This window comes from Thamnophis elegans, chromosome 5 (genome assembly GCF_009769535.1).
Source record: "Thamnophis elegans isolate rThaEle1 chromosome 5, rThaEle1.pri, whole genome shotgun sequence".
Lineage (NCBI taxonomy): Eukaryota > Metazoa > Chordata > Lepidosauria > Squamata > Colubridae > Thamnophis > Thamnophis elegans.
The window spans coordinates 56,247,318-56,262,593 of NC_045545.1; the positions used below are offsets into that span (position 1 = coordinate 56,247,318).

The window sequence follows — 15,276 nt, forward strand, 5'->3', positions numbered from 1 at the left end:
CACCGTCGAGCAATTTTGTCACGCTACAATGCTGGGAAAACTTTAAAAAGCTGATAGGAAATTCGCTATAATTACCTGCATGAAATTAGTGATCAAACTTCATTTTAGATGAGGCGAGAAGACGTATAATCCTTGCCTCTTCAAGCAAGGAAAGGGAAAGAGAACCAGATTGTCCTCAGCAGAGGAAAATATGCAAATGTAACAAAGGTTAGAAGGGAGGGAAGGAGGATAGTAGGGAAGTCAGGATGGAGAGGAGAAAGGAGAGGAATAGGAAAGGCAGAAGAAGGGGGGAAGAAAGAGGAGGAAGAGAAAGAAGAGAAGGGAAAGAAGGTGGGAAGAAAGAAGGAGAGAAGAAAGAGAAGAAACTGGGGGAGGAAGGAGGGAGGGAAGAAGAGAGGGTAGTAAAGAGGGAAAGAGGGAGGGAAAGAAAGAGAGAAGGAGAGTTGAAAGGAAGGAGGGAAGGAGGGAGGAAAGGAGGGAGATTAAGAGAAAAGGAAGGAGGAGGGAAAGAGGCAGGGAAGGAGGGAAGGTATGTGTGAAGGAGGGGGGGAGCGAGGGAGGGAAAGGAGGGGGAAGGAAAGGAGAAAAGGAGAAAAGAAAGGAGGGAAGGCAGGGGAGAAGGAAGTAAGGGGGGAGGGAAGAAAAGAGGGAGGGAAAGATACCTAACCTTTGATGTTTATAATGATTTGATAGTATGGGAATATCTCGAAATGTAGTTGTATTGTTTGTTACAAGTTATGGATGTTGTATTTTCTTTTTACCAATAAAATCTTTAAAAAAAAAAAAAAAAAAAAAAAAAAAAAGGTCAATCCCTCCAAGATGGAGTGGCTGTGGTTTCCATCATCCCGATTTGTGCATCTTGTTCCATCTTTGATGATAGGGGGAGAAATTTTAGCCCCCACAGATAGGGCCCGCAATCCGGGCATCCTCCTGGATATGCGGCTCAGTTTAGAAGAACACCTGACGGCCGTGACCAGGGTGGCCTTTTACCAGGTTCGCCTGGTATGTCAGTTGCGCCCCTTCCTGGATCGGGATGCTCTGTGCACTCATGCCCTCTTCCTTTCTCGCCTGGACTACTGCAACACTCTACATGGGGCTGCCCTTGAAGAGCACCCGGAGGCTTCAACTGGTCCAGAATGCGGCTGTACGGGTTATCATGGGGGCACCTAGGTGCTCCCATGTTACACCCCTTTTAGGCGGCCTGCACTGGTTGTCTTCCGGGTGCGATTCAAGGTACTAATTATGACCTTTAAAGCGCTCCATGGCTTAGGCCCAGGGTACCTGTGAGACCACCTACTGCCACCGGTAGCCTCCCATCGTCCAGTGCGATCCCACAAAGTTGGCCTCCTCAGGGTGCCGTTGGCCAGACAGTGTCGGCTAGTGACCCCCAAGGGGAGAGCCTTCTCTGTGGGAGCGCCTTCCCTCTGGAATGAGCTGCCCCCGGAGCTTCGTATAATCCCCGACCTCCGGTCCTTCTGACACGCCCTAAAAAGTTGGCTTTTCCAGCAAGCCAGCCTGGCCTGAACAAAACAAAACAAATTATTGATCATTGTTAATTTTAATTCAATGTTTTTTAAAAAAATGTTATTGTCACTTTTAATTGGGTTTGGGATATTCTATTTAATTTTTTAAAAACTTTTGTATTATGTGTTTCTTTTAATGTTGTATGCCGCCCTGAGTCCTTGGGAGAAGGGCGGCATATAAATCTAATAATAAACCTAAACAATAACTGCTGGTGAAGCTAGGCCACTGTGTATTAGCCAAATGTTTGCTGTATTCTTCAGTCTTCTTTGCCAGTCCAGCACATATACTGAGTTATTATGGAGTGATTATGTAGCCAAAGGAAGTTGAAAAGGAACATAAGGTATTGTTATGCATAGATAATAGCAAAGGGGACTAAGGAACATGTCATAAGAAAAAAGAAAAGCTGAAAGGATATTTTCCAAGTAGTCTGGTGAGGACTGAATATGTTCAGTTCCAAAGAATGCTATTGTACAAATTATCTCCCATGAACTTTGCTTATTTTCTCATAGCTGCTGTGCTTTTTTTTTTTTGTCAGAAACGAAATGGTCATGTGGGAAAAATGGATTATCTACCTAGAAGCAGTCCATCTCATTTCTTTAGTTTAGTGCATATAAATAAAAGGCTCAAAATCCAGACAATATTATTTACTGAGAACGGAAAGGCATTGATTTATATTGCCATTGCATTGTTGCCATAATGATACTTCTGTTCTTCAGCTTTTAAAAAGCTTTAAAATCTTCAAAGGTGAGAAATGTGAAAAACAATGCTCCAGAACTGAAGAAGAGTTTTGTTTCCCTATCTCTTCTTCTTGTTATGTATCTCCTCAAAAAAACGTATTTGATACTTTGTGTATGTTTTGTATGATACTGATTCTAAGCACTCTAGAAAGAATTGGCTGTTTGGGGCAGGAATATTTAAAATATGCCAGGAGCAATTATGAACGTTTCATTGTTATCGTAAATAGTTTTATTCTCGATTATATAGAATGAATTCTGTAGAGTGCATTACATAACACACCTTATGATAGGTACATTTTCATAGCATTTTAATGTTAGATATTGGTATTATTTTTTCCTCCTGGTGTATTATTCCATTTATTTTGGAATTTTATGTTTGTAGTTTAATCTTTGCTTTTAGAGAAAATTATAACTAAATAAAAAAAGATATTTATTTGGCTTTAATAGGTTCTCTGGCTTGTATTCTGCTGCTTTGGTGGAGTATTGTGGATTGTTTTTACAAAAAGAATGGTGAGTGCTTTATATATTTACATTCATTGTTTATACTGAATAAGTAGTTAAAATGCTTCCAGCCCAGTTCTATGAGCCTTTTAGCAAATTCCTAAGAATTTGTATCTTAATTCATACGGAAAACCAGCTAATTCCTATTTGATTTTTTCAAATCTTTGTCTTAGCCCTCAAGACACTTCTCGTAATTATGATTGGGAATTTGATAACTTTCTCTTTACATGCCTCAGCAATAGTAATCTTCAATGCAATTTTGTATTTAATTCTTTTTGATATATAAATATTTTTAATAGTTTGTGCTGATTTTCCATCAGCCAAATATGAATCCACATTTAGCTTAAAATGCAGAAATAAAACAAACAAGGTGTGATTTTCCCATATAATGCTTTGGTGTGGGGAATAAATGAAGTTTAACTGTCATGATAGATTCCAGTTATTTGCTAATTAAATAAAGAATATAGGTTGAGGATGCTCATAAGGAATGGCAGTCACAATTTGAGATATCAAATATCAATATGTAACATATACACTGAGAGAAATATTTTATGAGGTTTTGCCATTCCCATCAGCAGCGTTCCATCAATGCTCATTCTCTTTTTAGTTTAACACTGGACAACCCATGACCCATTAGGTCAACGTTCCAGAGATATTTCCTTACCTAAAAAGGGAGACAGAATTAGCATGGATGGGCAAAAAAAAAAAAAAAAACAGCAGGAGTGGTGACTTCTGACTTCCTATCAACTTGCCCATTGAACTTCCTTGTGATCAGAAATCTTCCTCGGACAATCTCCATTTCCCTTCCCTCCCAGTTACATACTATTTCATAGGTCCTAGTCTTTTGCATAGCACTTCACTGACAAACTCACCTGGATTTGTCAATGTTTTGATGCCTCTCGTCATTCTAAGCGTATGGTTTGCCATATTATTTGGGATTTTTTCAGATTTGTAAACATGAAGGAAGTGAAAAAGGTATTCTCTAGACTGCTTTTGCTGCATGTGGTTTGGTCTCATGCCAATCCTGGCTATTGCAAAGAGTGTATGGAGAAGTGATTACCTGGATTCCTTAGATTTTTAGTGCCTTCATTCAAATGTTTTATTTCATTTTTCATTTTCATTTCATACAGTCACATATATACTGTGCATAATTGAGAATATATAACATTGAGCGATAAACACAACCCTCCTTGTATTCCCCAAAATACAAAACCAATATAGCGCTTCAACCCTCCATACACCCTTTCTTTCTGCCCCCTCCAACTTTCCTTTCTCCCCTCCAACATTCCCCTCTCCTACTTCCCTCCCCCCTCTAACACTCCTTTCTCCCCCTCCCATCCATCTCACCCACCTTCCATTCCTCTCTCCCTCCCTCTCTACCCTTCCCTCTTCTGTCCCTCTGCTCCTCACTTCGGTGTATTTCTACTATTCATCGATATATTCAGCTTCTTATTTTATACTAAAGTTAAAAAAAAAAAGGCAACAGTATACAAGTGCATTCATGTTGTTTTAAAAGCTGGCACAAACTATATTTCCCCCCTCCCCCCCCTCCCCTCTATGACCCCACCTCCCTTCCCCCCTTCCGACTTCCCAGAGCCCGTACCCGGTATAGCTTTTTATCAAACACAGTCTAAAATGTATTAAAACCAAGTAAACGAAGAAAAAAAAAAGTGATAAAGAAAAAACAGGGAAAAGAAAAAAGAATAAGAAAGAAAAAAGTCAGTAAAATCTCTGCATTGAACTCAGCTTCCTATCATTACACAAACTTAAGCAGTTTTCATTGTTCCTAATCTTAATTAATTAATTACCTGCAGGATTTCAAAATGTATTAAAACCAAGTAAATTAACCAAGTAAATCTCTTCTCTAGCTAGGGGCCTTATCTCTTTATTTAAATATCTATCTGTTTCCAAACCCTTAATTTGTCCCCTTTGTGCCTCCTTCCTCTATAGCACAATTTAGATACATTTCAAATTTTTCTTTTGGTTTCCTCTTGCAACTCCTTTGTTTGTGTCCATATATATCTATATATATATACATACACACACATATATATATATCTATGTATATATATACATATACACATATATATTTTATATTCATCAGTACTCCTCTCATATATGCTTTACTTAGATCTCCTACAAATTCCCTGAATAAACCCTTATTCATGTTCCATACAGTGTATTCAAATAACAATTTTTACAATCATTAATATACTTTCCGTATCAAAATAAGCTCCCATTCGACCTCCTAAACCTTCTTGCCTACACTACCCTTCCCAATTCCGTCCAAACTGGGTTGTGATCCCAGAGAACCCTCACCGCAATCTTTATCTTCTTCACCCTAGAAAATAAATCATTAGTGATTTGTATACAAATTCAAAGTTATCCATCAAGTCTTTTTAGGTCTAATGCAATATATCTTCCAAAGAGATCTGCATCCGTTCATTCAACCTTAATGTCTTTTCTTCAGTATACAACTATACCATTTTTCTTTTGCGTAGCAAAAGTCACAAGATATTGACCGAGTTCGAGATTGAGCAAATATTTTGGGTCAATTAATTTAATATAATTTTCTTACAAACAAGTTATATCATTTTTGAACTGTTGAGATAGCAAAATATTTTCTTTCTCTTTTATAATGAGTTCAGACATAACTCCTTAATCAATGGCCGATGATTATTGAGGTTGTTGCAATCTGCCTTGTTTTCCCATTCGTTTGGTAGTCGTACGACTAGGTCCTTGTTCTCTGGTCTCCTGCCCTTCCGGAAGGGGAAAATGATGCTTTCTGTCTTGTAGTTGTATGATTTGTTGTTTATCTTGTCCTTCTCATTGTCTTTCTCCAGGTCCAGATGATTCAGGGTGTCCCACCTTCAGGGTCTTATGATAGAAATCTCGGGCTTCCCATACAGAGTTGAGACGATATTTTTGCTCGCCGAATGTAATTATAATACCAAATGGCACATCCCATCTATACTGTATCTGACGGTTTCTGAGTTCTTCGACCAGAAAGGCATAATCTCTCCTGGCTTTTAACATTTGGGGTGGTATTTCTTTGAAGACAATCAAGTCCTGTCCGCCAATTTGTAGCTTGGTATTATAAGACTCTCGTAGTATCGCGTTTCTAGATTCTCTTGTAGCAAAGTATATAATTACATCTCTAGGAAGCTGTCTCTGTTTTGCTGCCCACGAGTTATGACGATAAATTTTTTCGATCTGCCATTCAAAGTTGATTCCCGGTCTTCCCACCAGACGACTGAAGGCCTCTGAAAAAATCTGTTTCAAGTTCTCCTGTTCGTTTTCACACAGTCCCCTAACTCTTAATGCAAGCTCCATCTGTTTATAATTTGTCATAACAATTTGTTTTTCTGCATTTTCAACTTTTTGTTGCATCACTTCAATTTGGGATGTCAGATTGGTGTTGGCTTCCTCCAGAAGCTCAAGCTTATCTTCCATTCCAGCAACATACTCTGTCAATACAGTTACAAGTCCTACCATATCATCCTTTGTTTTAGCAATCCTGGTATCAAGCTTATCACATAAGTCTGTAATAAGTTGCTTTATCTCCTCTCTAAATTCTCTAAGAGTCTCAAAAAGAAATTCTTTCGTTAGCAAATCTCCAGTAGGGGGCGTAGAGGGTAAAAGCTGCGACTTTGTGCCAAATGCATGAGGTGTATTGCTAAAAGGACGTCTCCCCGACTTTGATTTTGGTGCCATTATTTCTTTTCTTCAAACAATTATTAATGAAACAGTTCGTCTGTGTTTAGAATATTTCTATATTGACAAGGACGCTTTGCAGCTTTTTAAAAATTGATAAGAAAGAAAAAGAAATTCTTGGTAGGTCTTCAAGAAAACAAAACTAATTAGTCGGAGAATGCTATCTGTTCAAAGGAATAGCAATACATCGAAACAGTTCAACAAAAAAACAACAACCTCTGTTTGGAATGTCTCTAGGTTAGCAAAAGAGTCTTTGAAAACTTTTGGAGATTGATAAGAAGAAATCTTCAAAGGAGTGGAGCTAATTAATTTGTGAGAGGTTATTTCTTTGATTCTGTGCCAGGAAGTTGGAGATATACCATTATTACAAATGCAAAAGCTATAAAATCGCCATCTTGAAAGCAATTACACAAAGGAATTTTTTATAACCTAGAAGCTAGTATTTTTGGTAAAAAAAGCCAATAAAGTTCTCAGGTTCGAGCTCTGCTTGTATTAATTTCCAATAAGATAGTTTCAAAAATTGTCCTAAGGGGGGGGATTTCCTTGCCTTGTGCTGTTAAAAACAGCTGAGGTTTTCTGGCCGGAGTTAAATGACTCAGCCTTGGTTGTTTCTCCCCCTCCGTTTATAGCCAAAAAAAACCCTGCAAACTTCAAAGAAGACTCTTACCGACTGGGTCTCTCTCTGCTTTTTTCTCGCCTGAAAAAAGAGATATCTACTAGATATTAAGTAGATAACGAACCAGAAATCTGGAGGCAGCTCAATTAAGCCGCCGCCGACGGCAAGTTCCCTCCCCGGAAGCCATTTTTAGTGCCTTCATGAGGGAAAGTTACTAGCAGCATTGAAGGAGGTTGTGGTGCAACCATTTCCAAGGTGGTCATCTCTGGATCCTCTGCTTCTAGACAGCAATTGTTGTTATTCACGTTTTTTAGCTGAAGCTGAAACTAGAAGGTACTGCTCAGTTAAAGTGACAATACTGAGCAATGAAATCTCAAAGGACATTGAGTTACCCCTTGCCTTGTGGGTTCTGAAGGAACCGGCAGACGGGATCTCAGAACCACTGAACTATATCTTTCAGAGATCCTGGAATACCAGGGAACTACCAGAGGACTGGAAAAGAGCTGATGTGGTTCCAATCTTCAAAAAAGGGGGAAAAAAACAGATCCAGGAAACTACAGACCTATCAGCCTGACTTCAATATCAGGAAAGATCCTGGAAAAGATAATCAAGCAACGAATTAGCGAACACCTAGAAGCAAACACCAAAAGCCAACATGGGTTTGTCAAAAACAGATCATGCCAGACTAATCTTATTGCATTCTTTGACAAGTGGCAAAATTAGTGGACCAGAGGAATGCCGTCGATATAGTTTACTTGGACTTCAGTAAGACATTTGATAAGGTAGACCATAACCTACTACTAGATAAAGTAGAAGAATGTGGGTTAGACAGCATCACCACCAGATGGATTCGTAACTGGCTGACCAACCGCACTCAACGTGTAGTGTCAATGGAACTGCATCTTCATGGAGGGAAGTATGCAGTGGAGTACCCCAAGGCTGTGTTTTGGGCCCAGTACTCTTCAACATCTTTATCAATGATTTGGATGAGGGAATAAATGGGAAACTCATTAAATTTGCAGATAATACCACACTGGCAGGAATAGCCAACATTCCAGAAGATAGGCTAAAGATACAGAAGGATCTTGACAAACTTGAACATTGGGCACTATTTAATAAAATGAAATTCAATGGTGAAAAGAGTAAGGTTCTACATTTAGGCAACAAAAACGAGATGCACAGGTACAGTATAGGTGGTACCTTGTTCAACAGTAGTAACTGTGAAAGGGATCTTGGAGTCCTAATGGACAACCATTTAAATATGAGCCAGTAGTGTGCAGCAGCTGCCAAAAAGCCAACTAGGCTGCATAAACAGGGATAGAATCAAGATCACGTGAAGTGTTAATACCAATTTATAATGCCTTGGTAGGGCCACACTTGGAATACTGCATTCAGTTTTGGTCACCACGATGTAGAAAAGATGTGGAGACTCTTGAAAGAGTGCAGAGAAGAGCAACAAAGATGATTAGGGGACTGGAGACTAAAACATATGAAGAACGGTTGCAGGAACTGGGTATGTCTAGTTTAATAGAAAGAAGGACTAGGGGAGACATGATAGCAGTGTTCCAATATCTCAGGGTTGCCACAAAGAAGAGGGAGTCAAACTATTTTCCAAGGCACCTGAGGGTAGAACAAGAAGCAATGGAAACTAATCAAGAAGAGAAGCAACTTAGAACTGAGGAGAAATTTCCTGACAATTAGAACAATTAATAAGTGGAACAGCTTGCCTCCAGAAGTTGTGAACATCCCAACACTTGAAGTTTTTAAGATGATGTTGGATAGCCATTTGTCTGAAACGGTATAGGGTTTCCTGCCTAGACGGGGTTGGACTAGAAGACTTCCAAGGTCCCTTCCAACTCTGCTATTGTATTGTGGACTTTCAGAGGTTATTAAAAACTGTTTTTTTCTGGTAAGCATTCAAATATTCCTAATCTATTATGGAAGCACTTACATTTTTCTTTTGTATTTGTGTTTTTTTTTTGTTATGATATTTGTTGGTAATGGAAGATGCTCCATTCATAGAGTAGCATCAGTTAAGAATGAACTCAAGAGCTTTTGAAATTGCAACAAGTGCTTGAAGAAATATCTTGAACTCAGTTCAAATTCATTTTTCTAGAGAGAAATTCCAATCATGCATCAATGTGTATTCACTGGTGGCAAAAATTCAGAAATTAGCTACTGTACAAAAATAAGACATCAATGCCATCTACTGTTGGTGTTATATTACACTTTCATCTCAAATATAAATTATTTTTTAACATTTTGTACAATTCCTTTCTTTACACTGTTGAACAAAGATTTTTTTTAGAAAAGCAAAGTTCTGCAATAGAAACAGCCAGATATTTTAAATATACATACATCAGTTTTCCATTACAATTTAAGGCAATTTTAACAAATGTATCAAGACCATGTATAAAATAATTACAATAGTGATAAACAAATAATAAAATTTAAAATAAAAAATGTGTTATTAGATGAAGATGTATAGTGGAAATATATGGGCATCTCCTGTTTGTCTCTCTAGATATATGCTAGTTTGGTGACAATCCCTAATGAAAAAATATTGCATGACACAGAAATAGAATAGAAACACAATTCCTTTTCTGCATATTTATTATCCATTCAACCCTCCTCCATTTTGTTTCTTAATCTCTTTTCACACTAATTACTACTTTATCTCTCTTATCTTGAGTAAAATTGCCTCCGGGACTTTATACAGCCAAATCTGGTAGCCTAAAGTGTCTCACTCTTTCCAAGGTATATAGTGATTAGAAAGTAAAATCATGACAATGCTTGAGAGACCCGAGTTGTTTGCTGAGATGGGCGGTTATAGAAATAATTTAAAAAAAATTATCTAGAGAAATCTTTTAAAAGACAATTCAGCCCAGGGAAAGATGCTCCTCAGACAGTCTATCTTCTCTTACTTCTAAAAATCATATTTAGTAACTTTACTACTATAATAATAGTAGTAACGTTGCTAAATACTATAATAATTCTGCTATTTGCAAAGTTCTTTGTTAAAAATTTTTAAAAAATTAAAACAGTTTAGGAACTTTCAAATGCTTGTTCAGTCTGCCTTTCGCCTTCTCCAGGTGGTGGCAGTAGTAGCAATAGCAATAGCAATAGCAATAGCCTGAAGATCTAAAGTTATAATTTTATAGACATATTTGTCAATGTGAAATGTACCATGGAGAACAGGTTTCTGTATGTAAAAGCAACAGAAAAGGTATTATTTCTATCACAATACATGGTCTCTCACTTCAATACTTTTTTAGCCCAAATTATTAAAGTATGTCCAGCACTTCCACCGCAGTTGCTTTTCCCCCTACATCATAACCTATTTCAAATGGTGCTAGGTAAAAACTAAGACTCTGAACACCAAGAGAAATCAGTCAGCCTGTGTAAGAGATGTTTTCCCGAGTCAACAGTGGTTGTTAAAAGTGCTATAGGTTATGCAGAACATGCTAACAATCTGATAGGTATTTTCATTAAGCAAATGCTCTTTATCTTGAAAAACTAGTCTGAACAGATGATTAAATGTCATTGATTACTGAATATTTTTATTTGCAATTTGTGACTTAATACCAATTAAAGGTAAGCACTAACCATTTCAATTTGTAAAACTGGAAGTTCCTGTATTAATAACAATACTTTATTAATTTGTTAATTTGATATGTGTACTGAGATATACTTTCTAAATGCTGTGTCCATTACCTGCATTTTTTTTGGGGGGGAGAGGGTTGATGGAAGCACATGGCATCTTCAAGATAGACTAAGTGAATGCTCATATGCACACATACTTATAAGTAAATCTCATTAAGTTAGGTGAATTGATTCGTTTATAAGTAAGTAAGCTCCCGTTACTTGTCCCAGCTACTGTCAACCTAGCAGTTCGAAAGCATGTAAAAATGCAAGTAGAAAAATAGGAAACTTCTTTGGTGGGAAGGTAACGGTGTTCCAGGTACCTTCAGTGTTTAGTCATGCCAGCCACATGACCACTGAGACATCTTCAGACAGCACTAGCTCTTCAGCTTTGAAACAGAGATGAGCACCGCCCCCTAGTGACCAGCATATATGTGCGAGGGGAACCTTTACTTTTACCTAGGTTATTAGCAAACTTCACAGGAATTAATGTACAATATAGGATCTCCACTGTTGGCAAGGCAAATGGCTTTTACTTTTATTCTTCTGAGATAAATTTCATTGCTAGTCAGAGGAAGTAAAGTTTTACTCCTGCTCTTTCATTTTTAGCTCTATGTTGTGTGAATTCAGAAAATTATTAAATCCAAAGAAGCTTATCAACCCATAATAATAATTATCTTTGAATGTGACTTTGGCTACACCCTAAAAGGCAATCATACAATTCAGTGTCAGCATGATATGTGGGATTTCCAGCATCCAACTGTCAGTGATGTTTAGTGAAGCTGGATTTCATCAATGCCTCTCATAAGTAGAAAACTTAATTAGCTCCCCTTCTATCTCTCTTCCATTTCTGTGCTTTCCAGTTTCTTTGATGAACACTTAATATGAAAGCAATGTTTATTGGGTGGGTTTCTGAAAATAGCATAATATTTTCAGAAAATAATGTTTACCCTATTTTTTTATTCATCCGATTTGTACAGCAATCTGTGTCACCAAACAAGTAACTCTGGGCAACATGCAACAAAACTAAGCAGCCTATAAAAACCTGAACACTCTTATAATCCATAAAAAGACAACAAAACAGAGGAAGAACAAAGAAAGAGCAGACAAAAGGATGTTAATAATAATAACTAATATATAAAAATATATTAGTTCTCTTATTCTCTGGAGCTGCCAGGTCTGCTGACATAATCAGATCTTAAGGGACCTTCAGAAGCTTAGACATTACCTTAATAAACTTTATCACAGCAAAAACCCACTGCCTCAGGGATGCCAAATGTGGGTCCTTAGTCAACAGACCCCAAAACATGTTCCAGTCAGGGCTGTTCTGGCTGTGTTGCTTCCCTGCCCAGCCCCGAGTCATCACAGTTCCCTTTGCTGGAGGTGGTGAGATGGGCAGATGGATTTGGGGAGACAGAGTTTCTCAAGTATCCCAGTTGTATACCAGGAAGGGCTTTCAGTATAAACACCACTACCTTAAATTAGTACCAGAAGCAAATTAGTATCCAATGCAGCTAGCAAAGCAGAGATATAATGTGTGTTCCATCAGCAACATACATAACTGCTTACATTGCTCCATTTGGATCAGCTGAAGCTTTTGGTTAGTCTTCAAGGGTAGCCTCTGTTACAGTGCATTGCACTAATCGAACCAGGAGGTCACAAAGGCATGAGTGACCATGAGTAGGGTCCGTCAATCTGGGAATGGGCACAAATGGCGCACAAAATGAAATTGTGCAAATGCCCTTTACTGCAACTGTCACCTGCTCATCAAGCAGGATTCCTGAATCCAGTGGGACCCTCATATTGAAAGAATGCTTAAGAACATTTCACAATCACTTTTTGAGGGAGAATTGTTTATTTTTAAAATAAGCGTATCAGCCCAAAGTACATTCTTAATTTGTTTTTCTTCCCAATTTTCTCCCTTTGTCTTCTAGTGGTGATATGCTAGTCACCCCCAGACATTCAAAATGGGATCCGCAATAACCAGGAAACAGCAGTATTTCCTAGTGGAATGCTTGTGAAATATACATGCAATCCTGGCTATGCTCTGATTGGAGAGGCAACTATTAAATGTATAGATGATGGCATGTGGTCTTCCATAGCATTTTGTATTTTGGCTCTTCAAATGTTGAGGTATTTTTTTAAGTAAGGAAATTAATCAGAAGATTGACGCACAAAATTTAACAATAAACACTCAGATCATTTTTCCTTTATTTCTTCTTTTTAAATCAGGAGGCAACTGTGGCATCCCCCTCAGGTTAGACTTTGCAGAGCTCACTGATGAGTATCAGAAAATGAATTCCTTTCCTGTTGGGTCATTGGTACAATACAAATGCAACCCAGGCTAAGTTAAGCATCCTAGAATGAATGCCTCTTCTATATGTATCCGGAATCAGGTTTGGTCAGAAGTTCAAGAATTTTGTAAAAGTTAGTGTTTTTTCTCCTATCTTAAAAATAGGTGGAAATATTCTCCATTTTTTGAATGTTTGTGAATGTGTTCGTATGATATATAGTCATAAATTTCAGTTTTGAATGTTTTAGCATAAGAAAGATATAACTAATTTTCTTTTTTGGTAGAAAAATCATGTGGCCACCCAGGAGAACCAGAAAATGGTAGACTGATTGTATCAGGAGATTTTCTATTTGGTTCTACATTAAATTATACTTGTGAGGAAGGGTAAATATAGACAAAACTTGTATGATTTTCATTTGTTTTGCAATAAGACTGGTGGATGAAAATTTTCATCCTGATTTTTCAGAGGAATAGAATTTGAACTGGGATAAGTTTGCCAAGAAAATTGTTATCATGATCAACTGAGCAGTCATAATTCCCAATTAGGTATGTACGTGAGCCTTTTTATATGCTGCTGCATGCACATGCATACTACTACCTTTTCTTATAATCCTTTGGAATGTTCTGTCTGTCTGTCTGTCTGTCTATCTATCTATCATCTCTATATCTATCTATCTATCTATCTATCTATCTATCTATCTATCTATCTATCTATCTATCTATAAACATGACAGTACTGTGGTAATTAGGTGTTCGGCAGAGTGATGGCACAAGGGAAAAAACTCTCTTTGTGTTTAGTTGTTTTGGCATGCAGTGTGTCCTGACAGGAGGAGTTGAAACAGTTGTCCAGGATATGAGGGGGTCTGCAGATATTTTCTCAGCCCCTTTCTGATCCGTGCAATATACAGGTCCTCAATGAAGGCAGGTTGGTTGCTGTTTTTTCTTTCTTTCTGCAGTCCTAACTATCCACTGAACTTTGTCCTGTTTGGTTGCTGTACTAAACCAGACAGTTATAGAAGTGACAGACTCCATAAATCCTCTTAGAACTGTTTCAGTAGTTCCTGGGACAGTCTGAACTTTCTGAGTTGACACAGGAAGAACATCCTTTGTTGTGCCTTTTTAATGATGGCTCTAATGTTAGGTGTCCATTTCATATCCTGGGAATTATAAAAAGCAGAATCTTCATCCCACATACATGCGCGTGCATAAAAATGTATTTCATTACACATGTTCACTACACATATGAATTAATATGAATAACTACTGAAGTTTACAAACAGTCTGTTTACAAACAGTCTGTTTACAGCAGTCCTTTGCTGAGATATGTACATGCACTATAACAGGAGTGTCAAACTCAAGGCCCGCGGGTTAGATCTGGCCTGCAGTGTGCTTAGATCTGGCCTACTGGACTGCCCTGGAAAGAGCGAAGGACTGGCCGGTGGTGCCTCTGCCAGCGAAAATAGAGCTCAGGGGGACTGCGGGCAGCCCTTCTGAGCTCCATTTTCATTAGCAGAGGGTTGCAGTCATCACAGCCAAAAATGAAGCTTGGGACCTTGTTTTCACTGGCAGAGCACTCAGACCATCACAGGAGCCCTCAACACGAGTGATATTGAGCTGGCCGTGCCCACCCCAGAGGTAAAACACAACCCTGATGTGGCCCTGAATGAAATTGAGTTTCACACCTCTGCCCTATAACACCTTCCCTCAAATGTTCAAATTTGGCCCTGGGTACCAAAATCAGAAAAATTGTATCAAGAACACATAGTTGCCAACAAGTGATTTTGATATTTCCTCCTTGCAATCATTGTCTCCTTCCTACACTACTGCCATTACTACTCTGTCTCTTACTTCACCTACACCTCTTTAATCTTGTAAATTCTAAAGAATTAATTTTGTCATTATATCCAAAAGTCACATTATTTGCCTGAATCCCTTTTTTGTTGTATCTTTGTGGTTTTCCATAGAATCTGTGAAAGGAGAAATATGATTTAAGTAAAACATATGGATTTTTGATTGATGGGTGTATATATTAATCAAATCTTATCTTAATCGAATACTTTTATATACCACAATTAATAGTAGTGCAGTATTACAATGCAGCATTGCAGGATAATTCAGTTCATTGCCAGGAGTTTGATCGCCGTTGGCTCAAAGTTGACTCAGTCTTCCATCCTTCAAAACATGGTAAAATGACTTGTTGGAAGCAATATGCTGACTCTTTAAACAACTGATAGAGTGCTGTAAAGCAC

General features: G+C 38.0%; 1 protein-coding gene across 3 annotated transcripts in view; it reads left to right on the plus strand.

Moving 5' to 3' along the window:
• LOC116508919 (complement receptor type 2-like) overlaps positions 1-15,276 on the plus strand; it is a 65,021-nt gene that overhangs the window by 41,405 nt on the left and 8,340 nt on the right. The window contains exons 10-13 of one of the 3 annotated variants that reach the window (XM_032217736.1): positions 2,060-2,268; positions 2,709-2,771; positions 12,669-12,867; positions 12,967-13,161. The gene's annotated coding sequence lies outside the window, so the exon portion shown is untranslated. The remainder of the gene's footprint in view (positions 1-2,059; positions 2,269-2,708; positions 2,772-12,668; positions 12,868-12,966; positions 13,162-15,276) is intronic. The other 2 variants (XM_032217738.1, XM_032217739.1) reach the window with 2 other exon arrangements.